The following is a 20071-nucleotide window of genomic DNA, read 5'->3' as shown; positions in this document are numbered from 1 at the left end:
AAATACAAGATAACTATAATCTTTTACAGCTGTTTGTTGTATGTCTCTTTTGTTCCACTGATCTACCTTTGTATTTCTTAGATAGTATAAGATAGTTTTGATAATTCCTGTTTTATAATACAGTTTAAATACTAGACCTTTATATTTTTCATCCATTTCTTTGATATTATTAACCTTTTCTTGTTCCAAATAAATGCCATTTTTTTACTTCAATAAAATGTTTTTTATCATAATTTAATTGGAATGGCATTGAATAAATAGACTAGTTTAGTTAGTATTATCATTTTAATTATATTGGCTCTGCCAACGCATGGACAATTAATATTTTCCAATTTTAAAATTTGACTTTATTTGTATAAAGTATTTTATAATTCTGTTCATGTAGTTTCTGGATTTGTATTGGCAGCTATAGGCCTAGGTATGTTATTCTCTCACTGGTTATTTTAAATGGTTTATCTATTACTATCTTGTAGGATTTTGTTGGCAATATATAGAACTGATGATAATTTATGTGGGTTTATATTATTTCCTGCTACTTTGCTAAAATTATTGATAGTTTCATCTTTTTTCATCATTTTTATCTTTGCTGATTTTGATTACTTTAATTTCTTTTTATTTTTTATTGCCATAGCTATCATTTCTAATACAATATTAAATAATATTGGTGATAATGGGCATTCTTATTTCATTCCTGATCTTATAGGGAAAACTTTTAACTTATTCCCATTATAATGGATTCTGAAGTGCTCTTGTAGACATACTACCAACAGTAATAATTCTTTACAATATGTCAAGAATCAATATTTAGGGGAAATTTTCAGTTAAAATATGTACAAACATGATTCATTTTCATACATATGACCCATCTTCACCTATTCAAATAAGTATTCAGTCATAACTACTCCCAAACCATCTTGAATGAACTTGTTGAAGTGGATATTGAATTTTGGAGAATCAAAAAAAATAGTTAAAACATTTTAAAATCACAAAAAGAAGACCCAGTCAAGATCTCTACATGCAAGTTTCCATGGACAAATTTCAAAGTTAATTTATAACTTTTTCATTTTAATGAATCCTGTATTATGCTATTCTTAGAGAAGAAATCTGCTCAGCTTAGCAATATTCTAAAATGGTTTTATCACAAACAAAATATGCCTCCTTTATACTCTATGTCTGTAAGCCTTTATCTTTTGTTATATTCAATCATTCTATTTTCTCCTCTTAGATTGTGAGCTCTTTGGGGACAGGGACTGTCTTGACATTTTTGGTATCCTCAGGTCTTAGTCCAGAGCCTGGAATAGAGTAATTACTTAATAAATATTTAGTACCAATCAAACTGACAGGCTGAAAGTACCAATCAAACTGACAGGCTGAATTAAACATACATTTAGTGAATGAGTGCATGGTGCCAGGATCTATGTAGAATATAAGAATACATAAAATATTATCCCTGCCATCATTGAGTAATTGTCTACTCCCCAAACACCAAATACAATGAAGGGAAAATGAACAAAAATATGTTAGAGTCCACAGGTCACAGCAATCAGTTGTCATAAAAAGAGCATTAGATGTAGGATCAGAGGACCTGGTTTTGAATCTATTCTCTGCTACTTTTTACCTTGCACAAGTCAATGACTCTTTCTGGGTCTCAATTTCCTCAACTATTAAATGACAAGACTGATGTGTATTGTGTTGAAAGTGACTTTCAGTTCTAAAACCACAATACTGTGACTACAGTTGAACATATGCATATAGTCATTTGCAGTCTTTTGTCATGATTATATGAAAACTAATAAAGTCACATATGAGAACCATACCAGCAGAAATCTTGTCTATTCTTGTTCCTGTGTGGTGAAGAAGAGTTAGGGACCATTTTCATATATACAGAGCAGTTCTAGATCATTGCTCAAACTAGGAAGGTGGGAAAATGTGTTTAAATTGCAGTAGGAGAGATTTAAGATGCAAAAAATTATACCCAAGGAATGTTGTTAAATGTTAGGATGTATTTCTTAAAGAGGTTGAAATGCCTCTGCTGAATGTTATTTTCTCCTCTCTCTAAGGTGATATAAGTACATCTTGCTTGAATGAAGGAAAATGAAGTAGATGCCCTCTTGAACCCTAGTGTTCTCTGTTTCTTTACTTCTTTTCTGAGTGAAATTATTCATCTCACCAGTTGTGGGTGTTTGCCAGTTCATAGAGGTAAAACATTTGGAAAAAATCACAACTTTGATCCCAATTTGGGACAAACCTTTCTGTAACAGTTATAAATGGCTTCTTATTCTACTGTTTTATAGACCAACTCAATGTGGTGCATAAAGGATAATGAATCTAGTTATTTTCATATTTGTATTGTAACTAGCAAATGCATTTGGCCTCCGTTGGAGTCAGAAAGACCTGAGTTCAAATTTTGCTTCAGATGCTTACCATCTGTGTGATCCTATGCAAGTCACTTCATTTTTCTTTATCACAATTTCCTCATTGGTAAAATGGGGATAATAATACCCAACTTATAGGGTTTTTGTGAGATTCAAATAAGATTGCATGTATATAAAGCATTTTATAAGCATTAAAGAACTATAAAGGCTAGTTATCATGATTGTTATTAATTTTATTTCCTTTAAAAACGAGGTATTTAACATGATTAACTATTTCAGGATATCTGTGATATAAGTTAATCAATAGCCTCTCTTAGATGAGAGTGAGAAGGAAGTAGAGAAGAAGGAAGATAGAGAGTGTCTCAGAATCCTAAGCTCTTGTTCTCTACTTGATCTCATATTGCACTGTAGTTCTCCTTTCTTTCCTAAAAAAAGTCCAATTTCCCTTTCATGAATCTTACTTTATTAATCCAGCCTCATATTACATATATTTAAGAGTTTTCAAATGCCTACTCTGTGCAGAATATTGTGATAAGTTCAAAGAAAAACATAAAACAAAGAAAAGACATGATTATACTTATCATGCTTACCAATGTCATAGCCTGATGATTATAAACAGTACTGTGAAATGTGATGAGACAGGTGAATGTAGATGGAGTAGGTCCAGGGAGAAGTAGGACTAATTAGTTTGTGGGTGAGAGTGTTGAAGGAAGATTGGCATGTTATCTTCAATGAAGACAATGAAACTAGATGTTTCGTTTTGGGGAACCAGTATAAATAACTAAGAATAGATTGATGTAACATGCTATACCAGAAGAACTTTGAGGCTAATGTGAAGGCTTGTTGAGTTAATCTGTCTCAGGTTAAACCCATATTTGGGACATTGGTGTTTGGGAGTGTGTCTTTGTGAAATATCTTTTTTCTAAAATGAATATTATTTCTTAAGGATTTTCAGAGAATGTCTTGTAAATTCAAAATAATCAATGGAATATGAAAGCTGTTGCTACTAAGTAAATGATTTGGTGTTTCATGGAAACTATGCCAAAAACAAAATATGGTATGGTGCATAGCTGTCATTTGAAGTTATTGAGGATTTGTTAGGAAAATTCAAATAAATCTGACAAAAGCTTTATTTACAATGCCAAATGCTCATTGTAATAGACAACTCTTATGTGTTGAGTTTGAAATAGGTTATACCTTGTTGTGTAACTTTACACAATAAACACAAAACCAAAAACGACCTATAAATTTGAGCATAAACTCTTGTGCAATGAAGATGAAATTGGGAGAAAAAAGGATTAACATTAGCTGCATTATTAGAAAGAGATTCTTTATAGAGTCAAGCAGCACATGCCATTTTCAATTCTTCATTTTGGTATTAATTAGACCAATGGACTCAGTTACTGAATATTTAGATATATCTTATATGTAAGACAAGGGTTATATATACCCAGCCAAATTCAGAGGGCTAAAATAGTTAAAGAGATCTCATGTTGTCTACTTTCTTTTGAAGATATTACTTATCATGGCTCTTAAAGTCATATCTAGTAAAAAAATCTCAGTTTCTAGATATAGATTTGTGCTCTGCAGGGTTCATGGGTAATAATGCCTGAAGCTCTCCAACAAAGGTAGTTTCCTGAATTAATGGAGCACATCTGGGCATGGGTCCAATAAAAATGCTGGCTGGATGCTTCCTTGGAAAATGATACTGGAAACTGGTTAACTGCAATCAGTCAGTACTAGATAAAATGAACCACTCCCATTCACTTTTCCAATTGCTTCCCTGCTAGACCAGCTGCGTGTCCTTGGGAAAGGGGAAAATAGGTTGGAGGTGTCAAGTTCATATGAACTTGAGAGAATAAAGGAAATACAAATGCAGAAAACTATTTTTCAAGTGGCATGTCTCATCTATTGATCAACATTTTATATGTTCAGTTAGGTATATTAAAAATCTCCCATAGTAATGCTTTTAGGTGGATGGTGTTCATTTACATAGTCTTTTACCCTGAGGAGTTCAAAGTATACTACCAGCATTGCTTCAAATAAACCTACCTAGTAATATTTCAGTAAGATAGATGGGTGACATATATGGTTGATAGTTTTTACATTTCTCTTATAGGGGGAGCCAAGGCTCAAAATAATGAAATATCCATTATAATACTCTAATCCTTCAGAGAGAGTAGAGTCACAGTAAGAATAGTTTACATATTAAAATGGAGAATAGAAGAAAACAAATCTTAACCTTGGGTCCTTGGCCTTTCTTAAAAACATATTTTGGTAGCTACTTCAGTATTGATTGTATTTGTATTCATATGTAATTTATTTTATATATTTAAAAATATTATGAAGGGGGTCCACAGGTTTATTGGACTGTCATAGGGATCAATGAAACAAAAAAAATGGTTAAGAACTTCTCCCAAAGAGGATCTTTTTCCTTCTAGTTTTTTTTAAAAACATATATTTTCAAATTTTCAAATAAAAAAATTAAACATTTACCTTCCACCTTAAAATCAATACTTTGTATTGGTTCCAAGGCAGATGAATGATAAGGGCTAGACAATGGGGGTTAAGGTATTTGCCCAGGGTTACACAGCTAGGAAGTGTCTGAGGCTAGATTTGAATCTAGGCCCTCCCATCTCTAGACCTGGTTCTCAGTCCATTGAGCTACCCAGCTGATCTGCCCCTATAAACATATTTTTAACCATTTCATTAAATATTTCTCAATTACATGTAAAACTTTTTAACAATAGATTTAAAAAAAATTGGGGGGCAGCTAGGTGGCTCAATGGATTGAGAGCCAGATTTAGTGATGGGAGGTCGTAGGTTCAAATCTGGCCTCAGGCACTTCCTACCCCTGTGACCCTGGGCAAGTCACTTAACCCCCATTGCTTAGCCCTTACCACTCTTCTGCCTTGGGTCCAATACACAGTATTGACTCTAAGATGGAAGGTAAGGGTTTAAAAAAATAAATTTAAAAATTTTGAATTTGAAATTCTTTCCTTATATCTCTCACTGCTCCCCTCATTGAGAAGGCAAGCAATTTTATATAGTTTATACATGTTAAGTGATACAAAACATATATTTGTGTTAGCTGTTGCAAAAGAAAACAGACAAAAATTTAAAACATTTAAAATGAAGAATGTTAAAAAAAAAGTTTGCTTCAATCTGTATTCAGAGTTCATTAGTTCTCTCTCTGAAGGTAGATAGTATTTTTTATCATGAGTCCTTTGGAATTGTCTTGGATCACTGTCTTGATTACAGTAGCTAAGTCTTTCACAGTTGACCACCCTTATACTATCGCTGTTACAATGTTCTCCTGGTTCTGCTAATTTTACTTTGCATGAGTTCATATAATTTATCCCAGACTTTTCTGAAACCATCTTACACATCATTTTGGATAATGCAGTCATATACCACAACTTGTTTAGCCATTTCTTAATTAATGGGCATCCCCTCAATTTCTAATTCTTTGCCACCACAAAAAGAAGTGCTATAAATATTTTGTAAAAATAGGTCCTATTCCTTTTTTGTTGTTTGGGATATAGATTAGTAGTGGTATTGTGGGGTCAAATTGTCAAGTTTTATAGCTCTTTCTATATAGTTCCAAATTATTCTCCAGAATGGTTGGATTAATTTACGATGAATTAGTGTCCCAATTTTTCCACATCCACCCCAGCATTCATCATTTTCCTTTTGTATCATGTCAGTCAATCTAATAGGTGTAATTTTAGAATTGCTTTAATTTGCATTTCTCTACTTAGTACTGATTTAAAATATTTTTCCAAGGTAATATTGAGAGCTTTGATTTCTTCTTCTGAAAACTACGTTTATATTCTTTGATCATTTATCACTTGGTGAATGGCACCTATTTCTCTATATTTAGTTCAATTTCTCATTTGTGAGAAATGAGGCCCTAAGCAGAGAAATGCTGAAAAAAAAATTGTTCCCAGTTTCCTGTTTTCCTTCTAATTTTGACTTCATTAAGTTTGTTTGTGCAAAAGCTTTTTTAATTTCACATTGTCAAACTTATTTACTTTACTTCTCATAATACTCTTTATCTTTTGTTTGGGTAAATCTTCTCTGACAGTTTCATTTTTCCATGCTTCTCTTATTTACTTATGAAATCACCCTTTACCGTCTAAATCACATTACAAGGAGTTGGTTTATGCCTAATTTCTAGCAAACTACTTTCCAGTTTTCCAAACAATTTTTGTCAGATGTTGATTTCTTACTCCAAAAGCTGCATCTTTGTATTTATCAAACACTAGATTACTATGGTCATTTACTACTGTGTATTATATAGCTAATCGATTCCACTGATCTGCTATGTATTTCTTAGCCAGAACCAAATTGTTTTGATGATTACTGCTTTGTAGTGTTGTTTGAAATTTGGAACTGCTAGGCTGTCTTCCCTTACATATTTTTCATGGATTCCCTTGATATTCTTAACCCTTTGTTATTCCAAATGAATTTCATTCTTTTTAAAAAAAATCTATAAAATAGTCCTTTGTCAATTTAATTGGAATCACACTATTATTATTTGTGTGAAAAGTATTTTGTAATTATATCCATAAGTGTCTGGGTTTGTCTAGCATTTTATATTATGTGCTATTACTTTAAATGGAATTTCTCTGTTTATTTCTTGCTGCTAGGTTTTGTTTTTAGTATATAGAAATATTGATAATTTATGTGGGTTTATTTTATATCCTACAATTTAGCTTGTTTTTAATTCTTTCAACTAGCTTTTTGATTGTTGTTGTTGTTGGTTTTAATGGGTTATCTAATTATATCATCAAATCATATGCAAAAAATGATCATTTTGCTTCCTTGTTCCCTAATTGTGTTCATTTAATTTCCTTTCCTTGTCTTATTCCTATAGCTAGCAATTCTAGTACAATACTAAATAATAGTGGTGATAATGGATTTTCTTGTTTCACTTCTGATCTTATTGAGAAGGCTTCAAGTTTATTCCCATTATAGATAATACTTGCTGGTAGTTGTATATAGGTACTATTATTTTAAGATATGCCCCCTTTATTTCTATGCTTCCTAGTGTTTTTTAAAAGAAATGGGTATTGGGGGCATCTAGGTGGCTCAGTGGATTGAGAGTCAGGTCCAGAGACAGGAGGTCCTGGGTTCAAATTTGACCTCAGACACTTCCTACCCATGTGACCCTGGGCAAGCCACTTAGTCTTAGTCTGCTTCCTCCAAATTATTTCCTATTATTTCTTTGATACTTTGAGATTTCGCTTCATGGAAGTGGACATGCCCTCCAATGATTCATCTGGCATCAATACCTTCTCATCCTATGTAGCTCTTGATTTTTTCTTTCCCCAGATTCTCTACATGAAGCCTGCTCAACATGCTGTATACCTTCCTCAAGATTTCTTGATATTGCTTGTATTCTCATAGATTATAGGCACCACCATTTCTCCCTTTCTCATGCTACAAAACTCCTCATGTCTCTGACAACATTCTTAATATTTTCTCTTGTACAATTTTTTTTGGTGGGGGATGTGTTGCAATCTACTCCTGCCATACACTCTTCATCCATTTACTGATCCATTGTCCTTTGGGTGACCCTCAGTGTTAATTTTTCAGAGATTCACAGTTTTATATGACACAATTATTCGACATCTATGGAGAATGAAAGATGTCCATTTAACTCCTAAGGTATTTTAGAATGAGGAATGAACAATTTGAAAACACTTAAAAATAGTACACGTTGTGCAACTTTTAAAGGATATTAACAATATTAATGTCAAAAGCAGTATTGGTCAGTGTTAGTATTATAATTCTATTGGCTGTACTATGATCCTATCTGTTCAAGGTTCCCATGCTCCAATTTCTAAATGCCAAGGCTTAAGCCTTCATTTTACTCTCTATTTTCCTCCTTTTATTCTTCTCATTCAATCAAAAAACTTTTCTTCTTTCTATCACCTTGGAGCTTATTTCTAAAGAAGAAGAAATGAACTGCAAAATCTATTTGTTCAGGACTCTGAATGTCTGAGAAGTTTATGGACTTGAAGTTGCCTGAGCAGGAAACACAACACAAATTGGGATAAAATGTTCTTTTGTTCCATTATTTGTGCAAGTGTTTTTCAGCAGCATACTGTATTCCATAGAAAGCTCTGCTGAATAAGGAAGAATAGATTTGAAACACCAAGGTACTTGTACTGGACACAATGTGCATACAATGTTGTTGAATGCAGCCTCCAGTCACTTCACAGCCTCTTTGTCACACATGCTGGTCCTGTGATAAACAAGAGAATTTGAAGAGATAATGAAAATGATTGACTGAAAATGTTAGCCAGTTGAATCCAATAATATGCACTGTAGGCAGAGGGGGTGATGGGTTTATGGAGCATATTGATTAGCTAATAATAAAAGGAAGATGTTACTGATGAGGGTGATAGATGAAACAGAGGAGCTGTGATCCATCAAAGATCGGGAAGAAGATGCTTAGTGATGGGATAAAAGGGAAGAAAAATTCTCACCAGTGGCTATGAATTCAACCCAGCTGAGTGTGTCTCAAGGTGAAGAAAGCCAAAATAGAGGTCATTCTGTGCTGGGAAGCAGAATACCCAAGGTAGAAGTATTGTATAGGATGTGGTAGCTTTAAAAGTTGCCCTAAAACACCATTTCCCTGCTCTGTTTAATAGCCCTGTTCAAATGCTCTTTGATAGGATAGCATTTTCATGGCAATCTTTAAAAAGGCTTTAAAAAATCATCTACATAGGTTTCAGTGCCAAGATAAGTGAATTTGCTACTGGGCTTTCCGTTGTTTTTGTTATTTTTGTCCATGGTTAAGTCTAATCGCTATCAGATATTACCTTTAAAAAAATCTGTCATTTCAAACTTTGGGATACTTTAAAGGCACATAAGTAAAGCTGGAACTAGGGCAGGACCCAGACTGTTGAGGACAGGGGGCCTGCTAATACTTAAAATCAACATAGGATCATAGATCTAGAGCTAGAAGGGACTTTAGAGGTCATTGTATACCCTCATTTTACCTATAAGGAAAAACGAGATCAAGAAAAGTTCAATGATTTGCCTGTAGCCAAATGGACAGTAAATGGTAGATCTGAGGTTTGAACTTGTGTCCTGTCACTAAAAATCAAGTATTATTGACACTGCATTATATTGCCTCCCTTTAGAAAATTAGGAAAGACAAAGCTTAGCACCTAGTTAAGAAAGATAATCAGTTAAACTAGGAAGCTGACATGAATTTTTCTTCAAACTCTTCCCCTTCTCTTTATATCCTGAGGCTAATGTTCTGGTATTTCAGTCTTTCCTTAATGGAGAAATCTTTGAAGTCAAACCAAGTTCTAAACATTCCACAGCACCTGCTTCAACCTCCATCATGGCCACTGGAACAAAATTGTTCTTTACCCATTCTGTCTGCCCTGGGAAGTCTTAAAATTGTGGGGATCATATGCTTGGGGGAGATATTCCCCCAAGTCCCTGGATGCTTTGAAGTCTGTTAGTTACCCTCAACCTGATTTCGCCTATCTGCCTGAGTAGGTTTTAGTGGGGTGTGGGTGAAGCGCAAACATCATCCACTGCAGCCTGGACCATCCCCAGTCATCCTGACTTTTGTCTTGTCACTGGACAGTGATAATTCTGGAAGAGAGAGTGAGGCTGATGACTATGCAATTCTATCTGACATACATCCAATTCCTAGGCAAGTCAAGACACTAGCCTGTGATGTCTTTGGTCTTCTTCGAAAACAAAGACACACAGCAATGGAAAAATATCCTGTTTGTTTCCATCAGTGAGGGCATGCTTGGTAGCACTTCTAGGTAAATGACATACTAGCTTCATGCAAAAATTCCTAGTTGTGGATCTGTATGCAGATAGAGGTTTGAGGGCACTAGGAAATAAAAGGCAATGCATATTGTGAACTACCAAGAAAAACAATTAAGCTATTAGATAGTCTCATAAGGGTTATTAAATTTAGATGGGTAATTGTGATGGGAAACTTTTATTCTGCATATGAAAGATTTATTTGGTGACTACTTTGACGATATTTAACATTTCAAGGATGAGAATAAAAGCATTTCAGTCATTTATAGAAATTATATTTTTCTTGAACCATGAAAATGGCCTTCTCCTTGTCCCTCTGGATTTGATGGTAAGAATGCTTCTGTTTGCTGTCTTTCTGTTGTATTTCTCCTTTAACCTTTCAGACCCCATCCCTACAAATTTCCAGTACCCTGGGGATTAGGCTCAGTGGAAAGAGAATAGCAATTAGTGTTTCCTAACAGTGCAAAGAACACTAGAAAATGAAAAAAAAAAAAGCTCTCCCCAGCCTGGGACAGAGAACACCTTTTCGCCATTCATCACTCTTGTATGGTAAAGCTGTACACCTTGCAATTTGTGCTTAATTATGCCGGGAAAGATAAATATGTTTCTCCGGGAGACCCTCTGAGAACCTGTTGGGGAAAGCTTTCAGATTTAATTACAGAAGAAATGTTGGCCGGAGTCTGTGGTGAAAGGGAATAACCTTTCCCTCGCTTTTGCCAAAGCCTTGTCTTTAAAAACAAAACAAAAAATTAAAAAGCAGCTGCCCAAATAAGACAATTCAGCTCTGTTTAGGCAACCTGGGCAGGATGGCTGCACAACTCAGCAGTGGTTCATTTTGCATATCAGCTGGAAAGATTTCTCTTAGGCTCAAGGAAGCTAATTTAAACATTGCTTGTGTACAGAAACTTTAATCCCTCTTAATATGTCAGCTGCTCTATCAGAAAACTAGACCACCCGGGCTTGTATACCGGAGGAGAAAACCAATCCCGTCTTCATTATTCAAACCAGCAGCCCATAGACAAAGGGGAGAAGCAAGAAGCAAATCACTCTGGTGACACCCAGATCTTTCCTATTTTGTCTTGACAGGGCTTGGTTTCCAGCTTCCATGCTTCCTTCCTTTTCCTCCCCCCTTCCGTCCCCCACCCCCACTCCAGACCCCGACTTGCAGCTATTGCTTCCTGTTACTCTTTATGGTAATTGAAGCTAGGCCCCAAAGACCTTAGAGGCTTGTATCTTCTTCTCACATGAGTGACGCTTCTGTGATAAACTTGAACTTAAAAGTCACTGAGGCGGAACTGAGGGTTCATTTGATAGCTAGTGGTTTTCAGCAGCCCCGCAAGGCTGCGGGGGCTCAGCGTGAGCGAGATTGTTAATGTCCTGTGAGGGAAAACAATAACACATTTCATTAATGCGTTCATGTGTGAAGCATCCATTAGTGCACTGGAGGTATTAATGACGTTATGTTTTAAACTGACATGTGGGGCATGACAGGAATTGCAAGGTCTGATGAGAACAGATGACATGATAAGCAAATATTTGAATGGCTTCATTTGCCTGCAGGTCAAATGATGGGTGCAGGGAACTCAGAGAAGGGGGAGGGGGCAGAAATCTTTTTGTTTGAACATGGGCTGAATGGCAGCAAAGACCAAGAAACTAATATTAACAAAACAAAACAAAACTGCCTCCCCCATTACTTCCTTCAACAGGGAGGAGGGAGGAGGCTTAGAAGAAAGAAGATTTAGTCTGAGCTATACAGTAGCTGGGACAAAGGGGTGAAGGCTTGCCTGTTAGGAGAGGTTATACTGGCTTCTAACAGATAGCTAAAGTTTTCTGAGGCAAGAAACCACTTTCTGGAGTATAAATTGGCATGTGCATTGTACCCCAGAAACTCAGCCAAACTATTATCAAGGAAAATCCTTTGCTCCCTTACATCCTCGTGACTCCTCACCCAAAACTTCTAATAACCCCTATAAGACCCTGAGAGCATCATCCTCTTTGGTCCTCCTTTAGATTCTAGATGGACAGTGAGATGCACCTCCAGGCTACCCCTGGATACCATCCAGCTGTATCTTAGACATCCATCTGTTCCCTAAGCTAAAGAATCTTTAATGAGGGTCATCCTCTATGTCTCCAGGCAGACCCTGGGCAGATGGCCAAACACCCCCCACTGAATGCCTGAGGGTTTACCACTCTGGAGTCATGTCCTCACCATGACACAACATTCCATATATAATCCCCAGAAGTGATGGATTGTGGGAGCATCCTTCCATTTTGCTGTTCCACCTGTACTATCCTCCTGGCCATTCTCAACATTACTTTCTACATTAATAAATTTATCTTTTTTTAAGCTAAGTTTTGGGAGTCTTGTATTCTTGCAAAAGGTATCCTTCCCAAGCCCCAGGGGTTCACCTCTGCACCCTGCATCATAAATATGGTGGCATTACCTTTGGTTTCCTTGGTCTGTCTTTCGATGGGACTTTAAATATACCATCAGTGGAGAATTAGTGCAGCTATCTATACCACAAATGCCTAATTATCTGAGTTAATGAAGAGCATGGATGATGAAATCCTGACTACTGCCAGTTCCTTCATCCCCCCCCCCCCCATCTCTTAACAAAGTAGCTAAGGGAAGCTGGATTTGGCTAGTTGAATTTAGGCTCTTTATCTTTACAGGAGGGATTAAAGATCAGTTAAATGGCTGCAAGGTGTCTCTCAGGAAGAAGAAAGAACCAAAGGGAAGACATAGTTGAGTTGTAAAAGGGATAATCTTAATTGCATTTATGTAGTTCTTTACTGTTAGAAAACAGATAGATACTGTTTAAAAAATAACTGACTAGTTATTATCTATCTTTTATGTATCCAGTGCTTTAAGATTTACAAAAGAGGAAAGGGATAAACACTTTCATTGTGTGTACATATATATGTGTATTTATTTATTTGTATGTACACACACATAGCAACCCTGTGAGGCAAATACTATTACTGTCCTCAGTTTACACTTAAGGGAAGAGAGGCAAATGAATTAAGTGATTTGCCCTGGAGTGTACATACAATAAGTATCTGAGGATTATTTGAATTCAGGTCTTCTGACTCTTATCTAGATCCAACACTTTGTCCACTGAACCACCAATTACTTCTTTAATGCAAAATGCTCTAAAGATATTTCACTTGAACCTTACAATAATCCTGTGAGGTAAATAGTATGCATGTTGCTCTCCATTTCACAGATGAAGAAACTGAGCATAAGAAAGGTACATAGAGTCATATATTTAGTTGGAAGGGTCCTTCTGACTTGTTGATGAAAGAGCCTATATGTGTTATTCCCACCTATTAGAACATGAGCTCCCTGAAATCATGCCTTGTTTTACTCTTTTTTTTGTATCCTCAGTACTCAGCACAGTTCTTAGCACACACTTAGCACTAAACTCTGTCATTTATTTATTAGTAATCTAGTCCAAACTCCTTATTTTACACTCAAGAAACTGAAGCACAGAGAATTTAAGTGAGTCAGCCGAGATGATACATAGTAGAATCTCAATTTCTGCTCAACTTTAAAGTTCTTTTGTGGGAGGGTAGCCCTGTTTTTTTTTTTTTTGTGTGTGTGTGTTTATATAGAAGAAAAAGTAACTCCTGATTGGCTGAGAGAAAGTTGAGTTAGGGATACATTCCTACCTAAGGCATTTCCATCTCTTGTAGAGACTTGGGAGAGGGTCTTTAGAGATGCCCAGGAAGAGTGGAGTCTTTAGGGGAGTGATGTAGAAAGAGAATCCTTTAAATGATGATCTCAAATCCTCAGAGACATGGGCATATAAAATAACAGATTACATTATGTTACTTGGCTATCAGGGCTTATAGTTCTAGAGACTATTGAAATTAAACCTCCACTAGATGAGAGTATTCCTTTCTGGTTCAAATTTTTATCTTATCTCATTCTCAGATAAAAAGTTCACTTATTTTTTGTTTTATATTAAGTAATACACTTTTTGCTTACTATTTTGCTTGGATTATTGGGTTTACTCACTGTGAACTCTTTGTGATGGTCTTTTCTGTAACTAATATTTTATAGGAAGGGACAAGGCTGGTAAATATAAACCAAAAACTACATCCCCCTACCCTTCCAAGAGTGATTGGATGATTGGGATGACTTTTAGTCCAGTCCCCTAAATACCATAACTTTAGACATATTTGAGGATGACAGATAGATATGTCTATCCTTTTAAACAATGAAGAAATTTGGATTCTGCCTGCTTCTTCCCTAAAGCTAGGCTGCATATGTGCCTTTCCCACAGAGTAAACAGGAGCCAGATCAGATCTCAGACTATACCTATCTGGGGAGCAATGTCTATATGTTTAGATGGCCTCCACAGAAATATTGCATATGCAACAGAGTAGATCCAAGATAATACTCAGGTCTTCTAATTTCAAACCCAGCAAGATATCAAACCCAGAGGAAATTACCTTATACTACATTGCCTTTTTTTGATCAAGAATATAAAGCTGGTAAATATTTGAGGCTCAATTAGAACTCTGGTCTCTATAATTTTTAATCTAGCTCTCTGTCTACTATACCAAGATCTCTATTTTCATCCATATGGATACTTCTTTGGCAGGTGAGGGTTGCAACCTCACCACAACCTGGCAACTGCTCTTCATGAATTTCTGTGCCCCCTAAAATGTTAACATCTGATGATCAATTTTCAAGTGATAAGTTTTTCCATATTTAGATTCTCTTTTGACAAGGTCCATATTCAAACTTTTTTTTAACATAGTAGAAGCAGAAAGATTGTATCACTGGAAGAACCTTCAAGAACATGGTGTCACCTTTATGCTATGATGAGTCAAAGACAGAATTTTTTTAAACCCTTACCTTCTATCTTGTAATTGATATACTAAATGGTGACATCTAGTTATCTTAATGGAAAGAAAGCCAGGCTTAGAGAAGGAAGGTCTTGGGTTCAAATATAGCCTCAGACAATTCCTAGCTAAGTGATCCTGGGTAAGTCACTTGACCCCAAATGCCTACACCTATTGCTTTTCTGAATAATTAGTGGTTCAAAGAAAGAAAAATCATAAAGGGCTAGGCAACTTCTGTATTCAGCTCTTGGCTCTCTAGCCACTGAGACATCTGGCTGCCCCTGATATTGAATTTTAAAAGAGGAATGAAAGTATTATTATTCTCATTTTATAGATAAGATAACTAATAAGACATGTATTCACATGGGATATCTACATTCATAGATGATACTAATAGGGCACAAGGATAAGTATCTTTAAAATCTGGTCTATCAGTGGCTGAGCACTTGTTTATTTCTTTGCCTATCTCTAAGAGGAGTATTTAATTAGAATTATATCTATGTGTATCCCTCATATATATCTCATATATGGGCAAGATTTGGGGAATGCAGAAGGGAAACTACTTTCCTGTTTGCTTGTAAGGGAAAGTGTGGCCTTCACCTTGTACTAACACAATTAACTTAATACTTTAAAAGATTCAAGATTCAATCCAATTCACAAAGCTTTTTTAGTCACTAATATATACCAGTGAGCAGGAAGGTTGCACAATGGACAGAGCACTGTATGTTTACCCAAGATTACAACCTCTCCAATATTTAGTAAATGGTCTTAATGAATATTTTTGGCCACAGCAATTCATGAGCAGGTGGGACAACTATTCTGAATATTGCATGAAAGTAACACAATTTAATAGGTTCAATCTTGAAACCTTTCTAGGTGGAAGGTCTTTCAGAGTTAATGATTCACAATCACAGCCTTTAAAAAATCTGAATCATTTACAGACTACCAAGAAGCATCAAAGTAGAACTTAAGGGGGTGAGATTCCTTTTTCTCCTTTGCCCTGTCCTTTTAAATGTTTTTAATAAAGTATTTCTTTTTTCTTTTTCTCACATCCCATTAAGAGATGGGTCCAATCTTGGAGCCATTCTAGATGGAAAGCCTCCCTGATTCTACCCACTTTTCCACCCCCTTTGTTATTTCTCCCCATTCCCTGTTGAGTTGAATTTATTTATTTTAATTCTTGGTGTTATTGTGTTTTATCATCCTTTGACCAGTTCAAATGAAAAGGATCCCAGTGACATCTTCTTTCCCTCTTCTTCCCTCTTGATTGTAAGTCTTCTCTTTGTGTTCCTTGATTATGTAAAATAAGATTTTTCTCTCCCTTCTGGAAACTACCATTTTCTTTCTTAGACTACTCTTTCTTCCTTCCCTTTCCATTATTTTCCTAGGATTATTAAAGCATTAGAAAACCACTTTTAGGACCTCTATCTAAATTAACTCTCTCTATGATCCCTAATTAACATAAAGACTACTTCATCCTTGTATAACACTTTCAAATTATTAATTTGAATGTATCTATCTATCTATCTATCTATCTATCTATCTATCTATCTATCTATCTATCTATATTTCCCTACATTCTGGTGTTTGTATTTCAGTTTCTCCTTAGCTTTGTTTCTTTTCCAACAATTTAGAGGGGATGTGTTTGGGGACCTAACCGGTTGTTTTTATACTAGAATCCTTCCAGTGAATTAAGCCAACTTGGCATTGGGGATTAAAGAGCTAGTAGCCTCAAAGTTAGGAATATCTAGGTTCAAATCCTAGCTCTAACCATAGTGGTTGTGCGACCTTGGGAAAATAGACCATCCTCTATCTAATACTATAAATTGTAGAAAAAATGGTGACCTGAATTAGCACAGGAAATTTCCTCTTCTATAAATTCCTTAAGCCAAGAAAATCACAGGTCCAGTACATAGTCCTATTTTTTCAGAGATAAAATGAGTGTATCAAGGAATTCTATACTCTAAAGACACTTTAGGGGAAATTTGGGCATGAAGAATTGTCATATGTAACTTTAAAAACCGTTGACAATGATGACAAAAAACAGCAGATGGGTAGAACATAAAGAGAACTTGATGTGGTCTTCCTTTTGGAAAGAAATTGTCTTGTTAAGAATTGACTTATAATCACTAGTCCTTGAGAATCTTTTGAAATGTCTGAAACTATGAAAGATTATATGAACTGACAGAGTGAAAATAAACAGAACCAGAAGAACAATATACAGAATGACTATAATAATGTAAATGAAAAGAACAGTAAGTGAAGACAAATGCTCAATAATTTTAATGCCAACTCTAGACCCCGAGAAGAGATAAGGAAGCCCTTCCTTTCTGTAGAAAGGTAGATCTATTGTGAGACAAAACCACTGTATCCCTTGATTTTGCTCACCTATTTTTCTTGTTTAAAAGAGAGGGCTTCCACATATCTGGACTCAGATACTTCCTAGTTATGTGACTCTGGGCAAGTCATTTAACTCCCATTTCCTAGTCCTTACTGCTCTTCTGCCTTGGAGCCAAAACACAATATTGATTCTAAGACAGAAGGTAATGGGTTAAAAAAAAGATAGGGCTTATTTGGTGGTGGGTAGAATAACTGTATACCTAGGAATAAATGAAATATAAAAAAAATATATAAGAAAAATAAGAAAAAGAATTGTGTTTGAAGTGAAAATTTCTGGCTACTTATTAATAATTAATTGTTACAAATTAGAAAATTAAATTAATTGTTATGAACTGGAAATTTGAATGAGATTATGTTAATTTTCATATATATATAGTTAAATATGAATAATTATCTAGAACAATGGACAGAGTGCTAAAATTGGAGTTAAGAATACCTAAATGCAAATTATATTTTAGACACTTACCAGTTGTATGACCTGGGGCAAGTCACTTAACCTCTTTTAGCCTCAGTTTCCTCATTGGTAAAATAAGGATCATAACAACATTTATCTTCCAGGGTTGTTGTGAAGATCAAATTGAATGCAAAATATCAAATTAAATACATGAAAAGCATTTTGGAAACCTTGAGGCTCTATAGAAATGATAGCTATAATTATTATTTAATCAAGAAACATATTCAACTTAGTTGGCTTTTGCTGAAAAATAAGTAAAGGACTAAAGAATTTGGAAGCTTTTCCTAAATCAAACCTGAGACTCAGCTTTAGGCTTTGCCCCTTTCTAATTGCAGCTACTAGATTCTCTGAATTGACAGTGATTTTTTCCTGCTGTTTGATGGTGGAAGAGCAGAAGTCGGCAGAAAAGAAGCTTTGGAGTCCAAGCTTTCCCTTGGCGACAGAGTGATGCTCAACAGCATTGACCTTTATGACTCAGATGACTTGTGGCAGACAGCAGAAAGCTAAAGGGCAGAAATGGCATTAATTATAAACAAAAAAAATTAGGCCTGAGTAAGCCTGATAAGCGAATGTTATGATATTCCTTTTGATTGGAAAGGGATTTTTCCCCCCTTGACACCTTAGTGTGGAATTTGTCAGCCAGCACTGTAACTCAATGCCAGTGCAGTGGAGTTCATTACAAATGATAAAGTATTTTGACTATGTCAAGAAAATAGAGGGAAGGGAGATAGGAGGATGTGGAGGAGACACATACAAATTCAGAATGGAGACTTAGATTAAGGATCAGTGTCATGGCCTGAATGAAAAGTTCATTTCCAAAGGATGGCTACGCCTTAGCCCTTTCTAAACTCATTCTTGCTATGTCATTTTCCAGCAGAAGTGACTTTAGGGAATAAAATGCCTTGGCTCTGTGAGCATATAGTGGTAGGGATAATGCAATCACAAGTGCAGATTCTATGAATGAGTTTGGAAAAGGTAGCAAAAAGATCATTATTTAGTATCTAACATATAGTACTTTTAAGTTTGCACAGTACTTTAAATACATCTCATAGGTTTATAAGGGGCTTCAGCCCTGTAACCCAAGAGATTTTTAATTGACATATCCATATGTATCACTTATATATCTATCTATAGCTATATATATACATACTATATATATTCATTTGCATATGGGTTGGTGCCAACTGTCAGTTGCTTATATATCACAAATATTAACTTACATGCATATGTAACATACATATAGACATATAGACATATATACACATGCATGCTCATATGAACATATATACTTGAATCCCAAAATAAAATATGAAATCTACATTGAACTAGAAAAATATGAAAATTGGTTTTAGGTAGATGTCTATGAATATGTATTATGTATACACACATATGTAAAGAGCATATCAGTTTATTAAACAATGAATGACAATTGCCCAACAAAATGGAACCAAGTACCTTCTTTAGTTTAAGGCTGGACTTGGAATAAAGGGGTTGTAGGCTTTTATACATTAAAAAATATTCAAGTAGACCAATTAATTAAAAGGAAAGAATATAGAATTAGGTAATTAGATTTCTAATAGGACTAAATGTTATGGACTTTCCAAGTTAGGTGGGGGAGAGTGAACAGATATAATTCTTTGAATTCAGAAAAGAGGTTTCTTACTCGTTGTAATGCATGTATACAATCAAAGGAACTAAAAAACCAATAACTGATTGATCAGTAGGAGGCCAGTTTTCAGATAAGACACAAAGGGTATGTGAGGCGTACAATTATAAGAAAACTACTTACATTAATCTTGGAATCTGACTATGTTTCTGGTCAAAATAATCTTGGTCTTTGCTTGAATTCTCTAAATGGTAGGTATAGGTGGTACAGTTTTCCAGCTACAAAGGGTGATGTTCTAGCAATACAATAAGGTTTTCTCCCATATCTTAAAGTTGAATAAACTTTTCTCACAAGAGAGAATTTGGACCAAGAAGTAAACTATCTCTAAATTTGAGCCACAAGATTAAGACAGTGTGGTTAACTCAATTCCCACAATTAACCACTTGCTACATTAATCCCTCAATTTTCTTATACATATCTACACATATATGCATATGTGCTTGTATAGAGAGATATACACATGTTTTTATATGCACTTATGTGAATACATGTATATGGAGAGAGAGCACATAAAAA

This window comes from Monodelphis domestica, chromosome 7 (assembly GCF_027887165.1).
Source record: "Monodelphis domestica isolate mMonDom1 chromosome 7, mMonDom1.pri, whole genome shotgun sequence".
Lineage (NCBI taxonomy): Eukaryota > Metazoa > Chordata > Mammalia > Didelphimorphia > Didelphidae > Monodelphis > Monodelphis domestica.
Note: the sequence above shows the minus strand (reverse complement) of the source record.